We start from the raw sequence: 13,336 nt of genomic DNA, 5'->3' as shown, positions 1-13,336 counted from the left end.
ACGTGCTCGGTGTTATGGTCACCCCAAGGACTTTCTCCCTGAGTGAGGTATGTAGTCTTTGTCCACCTAGCCTATACTCTGTCTGCGGTCTTCTTTGCCCCTCTACAATCTTCATGACTTTGCATTTGGCAGGGTTGAATTCGAGAAGCCAGTTTCTGGACCACATGTCCAGCCTGTCCAGGTCTCTTTGCAGTCCTGCCTCATCCTCATCCGATTTAATTCTTCTCGTCAGCTTCACATCATCTGCGAATAGGGACACTTCAGAGTCTATTCCTTCCATCATGTCTTTCGCATATATCAAAAATAGCACTGGTCCTAGAACTGACCCCTGTGGGACCCCGCTCGTCACAGGCGCCCACTGTGATACCTCTTCACGTACCATGACTCGTTGTTGCCTCCCTGTCAGGTATTCTCTGATCCATTGCAGTGCCCTCCCTGTTATATGCGCCTGATCCTCCAGCTTCTGCACTAATCTCTTGTGGGGAACTGTGTCAAAGGCCTTCCTGCAGTCGGAAAATGTAATCAACCCACCCCTCTCTCTCGTGTCTTACTTCTGTTACCTTGTCATAAAACTCCAGAAGGTTTGTGACACAGGATTTGCCTTCCATGAACCCATGCTGGTTTTCATTTATAATCTTGTTCCATTCCAGGTGTTCCACTACTCTCCTCCTAATAATCTTCTCCATGGCTTTGCACACGATACACGTCAGAGACACAGGTCTGTAGTTTAGTGCCTCATTTCTGTTTCCTTTCTTAAATATGGGGATTACATTTGCTGTCTTCCATTTCTCAGGTAGTTGCCCAGTTTCAAGGGATGTGTTGAAGATTGTGGTTAGGGGCATGCACAGCATCTCTGCTCCTTCTCTAAGGACCCACGGGGAGATGTCCGGTCCCATCGCTTTGAGGTATCAAGGTCACTTAGCAGCTTCTGCACCTCCTCCTCGGTTGCTCGTATGTCATCCAACACTTGTTAGTATATTCTGTGCTGTCTTCCCAGAGCCCTTCCTGTCTCTACTGTAAAAACTTCCTTAAATCTCCTGTTTAGCTCCTCACATACCTCCTGATCATTGCTTGTGAGTTCTCCACCTTCTGTCCTCAGTCTGATCACCTGGTCTTTGACTGTTGTCTTCCTCCTGATGTGGTTATACAACAGTTTCGGGTCAGTCTTGATTTTCGATGCTTTGTTATTTTCATACTGTGCATACTCGTTCCTGGCTCTGCGACTAATCTCCCCATTTTCATGTGTTCTCTGCCTTCTGTACTTTTTTCCTATGGTGTAGAAATATACCTAGTTGGACGAATCTTATTGTAGCTAGCTGGTCCAGTGGCTAACGCGACGGTCTGGAGTTTTGAGGCTCTCTGACCGCGGGTTCAATCCCGCCCGTGGTATGGTTTTCCATTCTCTCTATGTGTGTGTGTGTGTGTGTGTCTGTGTGTGGTGTGTGTTAGTTACCGTGTGTGTGTGTGTGTGTGTGTGTGTGTGTGTGTGTGTGTGTGTGTGTGTGTGTGTGTGTTTGTGTTAGTTACCGTGTGTGTGTGTGTGTGTGTGTGTGTGTGTGTGTGTTTGTGTTAGTTACCGTGTGTGTGTGTGTGTGTGTGTGTGTGTGTGTGTGTGTGTGTGTGTGTGTGTGTGTGTGTGTGTGTGTGTGTGTGTGTGTCTGTGTGTGGTGTGTGTTAGTTACCGTGTGTGTGTGTGTGTACTCACCTATTTGTACTCACCTATTTGTGGTTGCAGGGGTCGAGTCCTAGCTCCTGGCCCCGCCTCTTCACCGGTTGCTACTAGGCCCTCTCTCTCCCCGCTCCATGAGCTTTATCAAACCTCGTCTTAAAACTGTGTATTGTTCCTGCCTCCACTACGTCATTTTCTAGGCTATTCCACTGCCTTACAACTCTATGACTGAAGAAATACTTCCTACTATCTCTCTGACTCATTTGTGTCTTCAACTTCCAATTGTGGCCTCTTGTTTCTGTGTCCCCTCCCTGGAACATCCTGTCTTTGTCCACCTTGTCTATTCCACGCAGTATTTTATATGTCGTTATCATGTCTCCCCTGACCCTCCTGTCCTCCAGTGTGGTCAGGCCGATTTCCCTTAATCTTTCTTCATAGGACATTCCCCTTAGCTCTGGAACTAACCTTGTCGCAAACCTTTGTACTTTCTCTAGTTTCTTGACGTGCTTTATCAAGTGCGGGTTCCAAACAGGTGCTGCATACTCCAGTATGGGCCTGACATACACGGTGTACAGTGTCTTGAATGATTCCTTACTAAGGTATCGGAATGCTGTTCTCAGGTTTGCCAGGCGCCCATATGCTGCAGCAGTTATCTGATTGATGTGTGCTTCCGGAGACATGCTCGGTGTTATACTCACCCCAAGATCTTTCTCCTTGAGTGAGGTTTGCAGTCTTTGGCCACCTAGCCTATACTCTGTCTGTGGTCTTCTGTGCCCTTCCCCTATCTTCATGACTTTGCATTTGGCAGGATTAAATTCGAGAAGCCATTTGCTGGACCAGGTGTCCAGTCTGTCCAGGTCTCTTTGAAGTCCTGCCTGGTCCTCATCATATTTAATTCTCCTCATTAACTTCACATCATCTGCAAACAGGGACACTTCTGAGTGTGTGTGTGTGTGTGTGTGTGTGTGTGTGTGTCTGTGTCTGTGTGTCTGTGTGTGGAGTGTGTTAGTTACCGTGTGTGTGTGTGTGTGTGTGTGTGTGTGTGTGTGTGTGTGTGTGTGTGTGTGTGTGTGTGTGTGTGTGTGTGTGTGTGTGTGTTTTGGGTGCTCAGCTAAGTTCATTTCTTCAATAAAAGTAATATAAACATGAGTAATACAATATTCTTAGAAGAAACACACACATAGTTACTCTCTTGTAATATATTACATGTGGTGTCAAAATAATTGTTGATATTTTGATTAGGCCAAAACTTCAAGGGCAAGACAGTGTCTAAATCTTTATAATGTAGGTCTCTTACTCCTTTCTTAAAATAACTTTTGGTTTTTTGTTTTTTCCACTACTATTGCAACTCATTTTCCTACACTGGCATTAAATTTGTTTTTGAAATGATGTTATAACATTGTTCTCTGGGTTAGTACTATCACCTTTAAGTTGATGTTATACAACGTAACAACTCTCTCCAAACTGACCGCTCAGACACATTACGTCTATTCTCATTCATATTTTGTGAAAAAAAAAATCTCATTGTTTACATCCTGGTAAACCAGTTTGCAGCCAATATTAGTAAACATCTGTATGACGCGCCTTGAAACTAGTCTCTGCTGAACATTGTCAAAACTCTGAAAATTTAGCTGCATTATATCTAGCTTCTCCCATTCATATTAAAATTGTCTTGAAATATATTTTGCATTTAAAAAAAATCAGGTAGGAGATCGTGTTGTGAGTTTTTAATTAATTGATGATCCTCTAAATCAAGCGTTCTTAACCTTTTTTACGATTAGAGACCCACAGTGGATTGGCCAGTACGTCCCTATACCACCTTCACTTGACTGTGGAAGATCATCATCACAGGAGATATTAAGTACCAGAATGACTTCAAAAGATGTCAATAGCTTGGTTTTACTTTACATATGGCTAGCCAGCAACACACCTGATAGTTTATTCTAATCTAACCTAACAACAACTTTTTTAAACTGTTCAGAAATCGCGTTCCATATCCCCATTATTTGGTTCCCATACCCGTTTAGGGTATAGATATCCCCGGTCGAGAACCTGTGATCTAAATACTGCTGTACTCTTTGATATTTTAAGCTATAAAAAATAAACAGACACAATACCGTGACTGGAACAATACATAAATAACCCGCATATAGGAGAATGAAATTTATGACGACAATTCAGTCTATGTGACACGAAAACAAGTCTCGGCAGACGTTGTCAAATACACCAGAACAAAGGTGCAATAACTACATCACAAGATAACTACGAGACAACTGAAAATTACGAAGAGACCAAGGCTGTTCAACACTCTTCCTTCAAATATAAGGTAATTACCAACAGATACCTTGTTATTATTGGTCAGCCAGGCTGATCAGCAACTGACCAGCCGGGCTGTGGTGCATACATTGAACTGCTTGCAGCTACCACCAACAGCCTGGTTGATCAGATCATTAACCAATTGTCCTAGTCAGTGACCGGGAAGCGCGGGAGGTGATCCCAGGATCATCTTCAGATAACATTCAGGTAATAAGTTGCAACTATAAGAGCAGAGGTATGCTCATCATGCTATTACTATGTCATTAATATATTTTGAGTTATCCATGGATGAGAATGTCGCATCCGATCAGCTTCAAACTTTCACAGGTAGTGTGTTTTAACAACTGTTGGAACATTCAAGTTTCTTCTGGTTAAATGTATTAAGTTCAGTCTGACATTTGGTGTTATGTGTGATAACTCGAGAAAGCCTTTTCTAATCGGCTTCAAACTAACTCTACGTCCATAGCAGGACTCGAACCTGCTAACTCTGTATCTGAGTCCACAGTACTTTACGAAGATACTGATACAGAGTTAGCAGGTTCGAGTCCTGCTGTGGACGTAGAGACAATGATTGTAGATAATTTCGCCTGTTTGCGAATTAAGCGCATATATATATATATATATATATATATATATATATATATATATATATATATATATATATATATATATATATATATATATATATATATATATATATATATATATATATATATATATATATATATATATATATATATATAAAGTAAGAGGAAAGAGAGCGTTGGGAGAAAGGAAATGCGTCACTTTACTTCCTTTCACTTGCAGTACTATCCCTCTCGTAAAAAAAAAAAAAAAAAAAAAAGAAGTTTCCGTGTTTGCTTATGTGCCTGAGAGAGAGAGAGAGAGAGAGAGAGAGAGAGAGAGAGAGAGAGAGAGGTTGACCTCAGACTCTACTAGTTTCATCACTTGAGCTTCACTTACTAGCTCCTGGGTTGGACGTTTTAAAATCGTGTGGACCTATATTGTGATACTCCGGGTGATGTTATTCGCTAACTACACAGTGTGTGTGTACTCACCTAATTGTGGTTGCAGGGGCCGAGACTCAGCTCCTGGCCCCGCCTCTTCACTGATCGCTACTAGGTCACTCTCTCTCTCTGCTCCCTGAGTTTTGTCATACCTCGTCTTACAGCTATGTATGGTGCCTGCCTCCACTACATTACTTGCTAGATTATTCCACTTCCTGACTGTACTCACCTAGTTGTACTCACCTAGTTGAGGTTGCAGGGGTCGAGTCCAAGCTCCTGGCCCCGCCTCTTCACTGATCGCTACTAGGTCACTCTCTCTGAACCGTGAGCTTTATCATACCTCTGCTTAAAGCTATGTATAGATCCTGCCTCCACTACATCGCTTCCCAAACTATTCCACTTACTGACTACTCTGTGGCTGAAGAAATACTTCCTAACATCCCTGTGATTCATCTGTGTCTTCAGCTTCCAACTGTGTCCCCTTGTTACTGTGTCCAATCTCTGGAACATCCTGTCTTTGTCCACCTTGTCAATTCCTCTCAGTATTTTGTATGTCGTTATCATGTCCCCCCTATCTCTCCTGTCCTCCAGTGTCGTCAGGGTGATTTCCCTTAACCTCTCCTCGTAGGACATACCTCACACTGTGTGTGTGTGTGTGTGTGTGTGTGTGTGTGTGTGTGTGTGTGTGTGTGTGTGTGTGTGTGTGTGTGTGTGTGTGCGTGTGTGTTTTGCAAGATATGCAGAAAGCTTCACTCTGTACATTAATTAAACAGGTTTCAGTTTTATTATCATCATAACACATAAGATGGTGCAAATGTATGTGTTTCTATGGCGGTCTCTCTCACGAGGATGACAGCGTTGACAAGTTTTTTACAAGCTAAGAGTTCTTACTCTACATCTGCGTTGTATCTCTAGTTGTGTAACTTCTCTATCTCATCTCCAACCTACGCTCCCCCTACCCCTAATGTTCAAAAATACTGAGACATCCCCTACCCCTAATGTTCAAGAATACTGAGACATCCCCTACCCCTAATGTTCAAGAATACTGAGACATCCCCTACCCCTAATGTTGAAGAATACTGAGACATCCCCTACCCCTAATGTTGAAGAATAGTGAATATGACACACCCCTCCCCACCTACACCTGGTGTTAAAGTATACTGACTACTACACAGGTTATTACATGTGTTATTTACACAAGATGAACACGTCAGCATCATGCACTTACAGTTGTATTGAACACTACACATGCTGCTACCTTCAATAAACAAATATTATATTTTTTCTTTACTTTTACTATCACAATAAAGCAAAACATTTTCCATTTACGGTGATAACTCTTCGCATAAATTTATGAAAATTATATATATATATATATATATATATATATATATATATATATATATATATATATATATATATATATATATATATATATATATATATATATATATATATATATATATATATATTCCACAAACAAGTGTTGTACACGACCGTACGGGAGAAGATACATAGCAGAGGACTTGTCGAATCCATGACTATCTACTGAGAGCTGTCTGCTTGTATCTAGGTGACGAGAGTGTATTATCTATGTGTACGAGACGAGGATAGCGCAAAAAAAAAAAAAAATCGGAGGGTGAGTGCGCATGAGGGAGTCAACTCTGTCACATTGGCTGGCTGTTGGGATCTGCAACCTGTGATGAAAATCCTCCCTTGTACACACGCCTCCTCGCTAGTGAATATATAATGATGTGAAGTTCTCGCTGACGACTGACATTCTACCCAGCTGACATTCTCCCTAGCTGATATTCTCACTGACTGACGTTCTCGCTGACGACTGACATTCTACCCAACTGACGACTGACATTCTACCCAACTGACATTCTCCCTAGCTGATATTCTCACTGACTGACGTTCTCGCTTACGACTGACATTCTACTCAGTTGACATTCTCCATAGCTGGTATTCTCACTGACTGACGTTCTCGCTGACACGTTTTCCTTGCTGATACTCTCACTGACTGACGTTCGTGCTGACTGACATCCTCCCTTGTTGACATTCTCGCTAGCTGACATTCTCCCTAGTTGACAATCTCGCTGAGTGACGTTCTCGCTGACAGACATTTTCCTAGCTGATATTCTCGTTGACTGACATTCCCTAGCTGACATTCTCCCTAGCTGACATTTTTCCTAGCTGATATGCCTGCTGACTGATATTCTCGCTGACAGACACTTTTCCCTAGATTTTCCCTAGATTTTTACTGACTGACATTTTCGATGACACATTTTTCCTAGCTGACATTCTCTTTAGATGACATTCTCACTAAATAAGAAAAAGGCACAATACCGTGACTGGAACACTTCACAAATAACCCGCACACAGGAGAGAGGACGTTTCGGTCCGACTTGGACCATTTACAGTCACACTAACAAAAAAAGGACCGAAACGTCGTCGTAAGCTCCTCTCTCCTATGTACGGGTTATTTGTGTATTGACATTCTAACTGCCTGTCATTCTCACTTTCTGACATTCTCCCTGGCTTTACATTCTCCCTGGCTTTACATTCTCCCTGGCTTTACATTCTCTCTGGCTTTACATTCTCCCTGGCTTTACATTCTCCCTGGCTTTACATTCTCCCTGGCTTTACATTCTCCCTGGCTTTACATTCTCCCTGGCTTTACATTCTCTCTGGCTTTACATTCTCCCTGGCTTTACATTCTCCCTGGCTTTACATTCTCCCTGGCTTTACATTCTCCCTGGCTTTACATTCTCTCTGGCTTTACATTCTCCCTGGCTTTACATTCTCTCTGGCTTTACATTCTCCCTGGCTTTACATTCTCCCTGGCTTTACATTCTCCCTGGCTTTACATTCTCCCTGGCTTTACATTCTCTCTGGCTTTACATTCTCCCTGGCTTTACATTCTCCCTGGCTTTACATTCTCCCTGGCTTTACATTCTCCCTGGCTTTACATTCTCCCTGGCTTTACATTCTCCCTGGCTTTACATTCTCCCTGGCTTTACATTCTCCCTGGCTTTACATTCTCTCTGGCTTTACATTCTCCCTGGCTTTACATTCTCTCTGGCTTTACATTCTCCCTGGCTTTACATTCTCCCTGGCTTTACATTCTCCCTGGCTTTACATTCTCTCTTTACATTCTCCCTGGCTTTACATTCTCCCTGGCTTTACATTCTCCCTGGCTTTACATTCTCCCTGGCTTTACATTCTCACTGGCTTTACATTCTCCCTGGCTTTACATTCTCCCTGGCTTTACATTCTCTCCTGGCTTTACATTCTCCCTGGCTTTACATTCTCCCTGGCTTTACATTCTCCCTGGCTTTACATTCTCCCTGGCTTTACATTCTCCCTGGCTTTACATTCTCCCTGGCTTTACATTCTCCCTGGCTTTACATTCTCCCTGGCTTTACATTCTCCCTGGCTTTACATTCTCCCTGGCTTTACATTCTCCCTGGCTTTACATTCTCCCTGGCTTTACATTCTCCCTGGCTTTACATTCTCCCTGGCTTTACATTCTCCCTGGCTTTACATTCTCCCTGGCTTTACATTCTCCCTGGCTTTACATTCTCCCTGGCTTTACATTCTCCCTGGCTTTACATTCTCCCTGGCCTTACATTCTCCCTGGCTTTACATTCTCCCTGGCTTTACATTCTCCCTGGCTTTACATTCTCCCTGGCTTTACATTCTCCCTGGCTTTACATTCTCCCTGGCTTTACATTCTCCTGGCTTTACATTCTCCCTGGCTTTACTTTATCCCTGGCTTTACATTCTCCCTGGCTTTACATTCTCCCTGGCTTTACATTCTCCCTGGCTTTACATTCTCCCTGGCTTTACATTCTCCCTGGCTTTACATTCTCCCTGGCTTTACATTCTCCCTGGCTTTACATTCTCCCTGGCTTTACATTCTCAATGGCTTTACATTCTCCCTGGCTTTACATTCTCCATGGCTTTACATTCTCCCTGGCTTTACATTCTCACTGGCTTTACATTCTCCCTGGCTTTACATTCTCCCTGGGTTTACATTCTCGATGGCTTTACATTCTCCTGGCTTTACATTCTCCCTGGCTTTACATTCTCCCTGGCTTTACATTCTCCCTGGCTTTACATTCTCCCTGGCTTTACATTCTCCCTGGCTTTACATTCTCCCTGGCTTTACATTCTCTCTGGCTTTACATTCTCCCTGGCTTTACATTCTCCCTGGCTTTACATTCTCCCTGGCTTTACATTCTCCCTGGCTTTACATTCTCCCTGGCTTTACATTCTCCCTGGCTTTACATTCTCCCTGGCTTTACATTCTCCTGGCTTTACATTCTCCCTGGCTTTACATTCTCCCTGGCTTTACATTCTCCCTGGCTTTACATTCTCCCTGGCTTTACATTCTCCCTGGCTTTACATTCTCCCTGGCTTTACATTCTCCCTGGCTTTACATTCTCCCTGGCTTTACATTCTCTCTGGCTTTACATTCTCCCTGGCTTTACATTCTCTCTGGCTTTACATTCTCCCTGGCTTTACATTCTCCCTGGCTTTACATTCTCCCTGGCTTTACATTCTCCCTGGCTTTACATTCTCCCTGGCTTTACATTCTCCCTGGCTTTACATTCTCCCTGGCTTTACATTCTCCCTGGCTTTACATTCTCCCTGGCTTTACATTCTCTCTGGCTTTACATTCTCTCTGGCTTTACATTCTCCCTGGCTTTACATTCTCAATGGCTTTACATTCTCCCTGGCTTTACATTCTCCATGGCTTTACATTCTCCCTGGCTTTACATTCTCCCTGGCTTTACATTCTCCCTGGCTTTACATTCTCCCTGGCTTTACATTCTCCCTGGCTTTACATTCTCCCTGGCTTTACATTCTCACTGGCTTTACATTCTCCCTGGCTTTACATTCTCTCTGGCTTTACATTCTCCCTGGCTTTACATTCTAACTGGCTTTACATTCTCCCTGGCTTTACATTCTCCCTGGCTTTACATTCTCCCTGGCTTTACATTCTCTCTGGCTTTACATTCTCCCTGGCTTTACATTCTCCCTGGCTTTACATTCTCCCTGGCTTTACATTCTATCTGGCTTTACATTCTCCCTGGCTTTACATTCTCCCTGGCTTTACATTCTCCCTGGCTTTACATTCTCTCTGGCTTTACATTCTCCCTGGCTTTACATTCTCCCTGGCTTTACATTCTCCCTGGCTTTACATTCTCTCTGGCTTTACATTCTCCCTGGCTTTACATTCTCCCTGGCTTTACATTCTCCCTGGCTTTACATTCTATCCCTGGCTTTACATTCTCCCTGGCTTTACATTCTCCCTGGCTTTACATTCTCCCTGGCTTTACATTCTCCCTGGCTTTACATTCTCCCTGGCTTTACATTCTCCCTGGCTTTACATTCTCTCTGGCTTTACATTCTCCCTGGCTTTACATTCTCCCTGGCTTTACATTCTCTCTGGCTTTACATTCTCTGGCTTTACCTGGCTTTACATTCTCCCTGGCTTTACATTCTCCCTGGCTTTACATTCTCCCTGGCTTTACATTCTCCCTGGCTTTACATTCTCCCTGGCTTTACATTCTCCCTGGCTTTACATTCTCCCTGGCTTTACATTCTCCCTGGCTTTACATTCTCCCTGGCTTTACATTCTCCCTGGCTTTACATTCTCCCTGGCTTTACATTCTCCCTGGCTTTACATTCTCTCTGGCTTTACATTCTCCCTGGCTTTACATTCTCCCTGGCTTTACATTCTCCCTGGCTTTACATTCTCTCTGGCTTTACATTCTCCCTGGCTTTACATTCTCCCTGGCTTTACATTCTCCCTGGCTTTACATTCTCTCTGGCTTTACATTCTCCCTGGCTTTACATTCTCCCTGGCTTTACATTCTCCCTGGCTTTACATTCTCCCTGGCTTTACATTGTCTGGCTTTACATTCTCTCTGGCTTTACATTCTCCCTGGCTTTACATTCTCTCTGGCTTTACATTCTCCCTGGCTTTACATTCTCCCTGGCTTTACATTCTCCCTGGCTTTACATTCTCCCTGGCTTTACATTCTCCCTGGCTTTACATTCTCTCTGGCTTTACATTCTCCCTGGCTTTACATTCTCCCTGGCTTTACATTCTCCCTGGCTTTACATTCTCCCTGGCTTTACATTCTCTCTGGCTTTACATTCTCCCTGGCTTTACATTCTCTCTGGCTTTACATTCTCCCTGGCTTTACATTCTCCCTGGCTTTACATTCTCTCTGGCTTTACATTCTCCCTGGCTTTACATTCTCCCTGGCTTTACATTCTCCCTGGCTTTACATTCTCCCTGGCTTTACATTCTCCCTGGCTTTACATTCTCCCTGGCTTTACATTCTCCCTGGCTTTACATTCTCTCTGGCTTTACATTCTCCCTGGCTTTACCTTCTCTCTGGCTTTACATTCTCCCTGGCTTTACATTCTCCCTGGCTTTACATTCTCTCTGGCTTTACATTCTCCCTGGCTTTACATTCTCTCTGGCTTTACATTCTCCCTGGCTTTACATTCTCTCTGGCTTTACATTCTCCCTGGCTTTACATTCTATCTGGCTAACATTCCCCTACACAAGTGGACACCTCACACAAAACTTCTTCAAGGCAATATTCACAAACTCTTGTTCCTTCTCAGCAAGATCAAACTTCACGTTACCTGGAGTTACCTGGAGGTTATTCCGGGGATCAACGCCCCCGCGGCCCGGTCCATGACCAGGCCTCCCGATGGATCAGGGCCTGATCAACTAGGCTGTTACTGCTGGCCGCACGCAGTCCAACGTACGAGCCACAGCCCGGCTGATCCGGCACTGACTTTAGGTATCTGTCCAGCTCTCTCTTGAAGGCAGCCAGGGGTTTATTGGCAATTCCCCTAATGCTTGATGGGAGGCTGTTGAACAGTTTTGGGCCCCGGACACTTATGGTGTTTTCCCTTAGTGTACCAATGGCGCCCCTACTTTTTATTGGGGGCATTTTGCATCGCCTGCCCAGTCTTTTACTTTCGTAGGGAGTGATTTCTGTGTGCAGATTTGGGACCATTCCTTCCAAGATTTTCCAAGTGTATATTATGATATATCTCTCCCTCCTGCGTTCCAACGAGTACAAGTCAAGTGCTTCCAAGCGTTCCCAGTAGTTAAGGTGCTTGACAGAACTTATACGTGCAGTAAAGGATCTCTGTACACTCTCTAGATCTGCGATTTCACCTGCTTTGAATGGAGATGTTAATGTACAGCAGTATTCCAGCCTAGAGAGAACAAGTGATTTGAAAAGGATCATCATGGGCTTGGCATCTCTCGTTTTGAAAGTTCTCATTATCCATCCTATCATTTTCTTTGCACGTGCGATCGTGGCACTGTTGTGATCCTTGAAAGTGAGATCCTCAGACATTACTACTCCCAGGTCCCTTACATTAGTTTTCCGCTCTATTGTATGGCCGGAGTCAGTAGTATACTCTGTTCTAGTTATTATCTCCTCCAGTTTTCCATAACGGAGTAGTTGGAATTTGTCCTCATTGAACATCATATTGTTTACCGTTGCCCATTGGAAAACTTTGTTTATATCTTCTTGGAGATTAACCGCGTCCTCAGCAGATGACAGCCTCATGCAGATCCTAGTATCATCCGCAAAGGATGATACGGTGCTGTGGTGTATATCTCTGTTTATGTCTGATATGAGGATAAGGAATAAGATGGGGGCGAGTACTGTGCCTTGTGGAACAGAGCTCTTCACTATGGCAGCCTCCGATTTAACTCTGTTGACCACTACTCTTTGTGTTCGATTTGTTAGGAAGTTGAGGATCCATCTCCCCACTTTGCCAGTTATTCCTTTAGCACGTATTTTATGGGCTATTACGCCATGATCGCATTTGTCAAATGCTTTTGTAAAGTCTGTGTATATTACATCTGCATTCTGATTTTCTTCCAGTGCATCCAAGGCCATGTCATAGTGATCCAGTAGTTGTGAGAGGCAGGAGCGACCTGCCCTGAACCCATGTTGCCCTGGATTGTGCAGATTTTGGGAATCCAGGTGATTTGCAATCCTGCTTCTTAGCACTCTTTCAAAGATTTTTATGATGTGGGACGTCAGAGCTATTGGTCTATAGTTCTTAGCTAATGCTTTGCTGCCACCTTTATGGAGTGGGGCTATATCCGTTGTTTTAAGTGACTGTGGAATTTCACCCATGTCCAAGCTCCTCCTCCATAGTGTACTTAGGGCACGCGAAAGGGGTTTCTTGCAGTTCTTAATGAAAACAGAGTTCATAGTGCATATGCATGTTGTCAATGGCTTTTTCGAAATCTATCGGAGTTAGGGTAATATCGGAAATCTGGCAT

The sequence above is a fragment of the Cherax quadricarinatus genome, chromosome 29, assembly GCF_038502225.1.
Source record: "Cherax quadricarinatus isolate ZL_2023a chromosome 29, ASM3850222v1, whole genome shotgun sequence".
NCBI classification, from domain to species: Eukaryota; Metazoa; Arthropoda; class Malacostraca; order Decapoda; family Parastacidae; genus Cherax; species Cherax quadricarinatus.
This window is presented reverse-complemented; position numbering follows the sequence as displayed.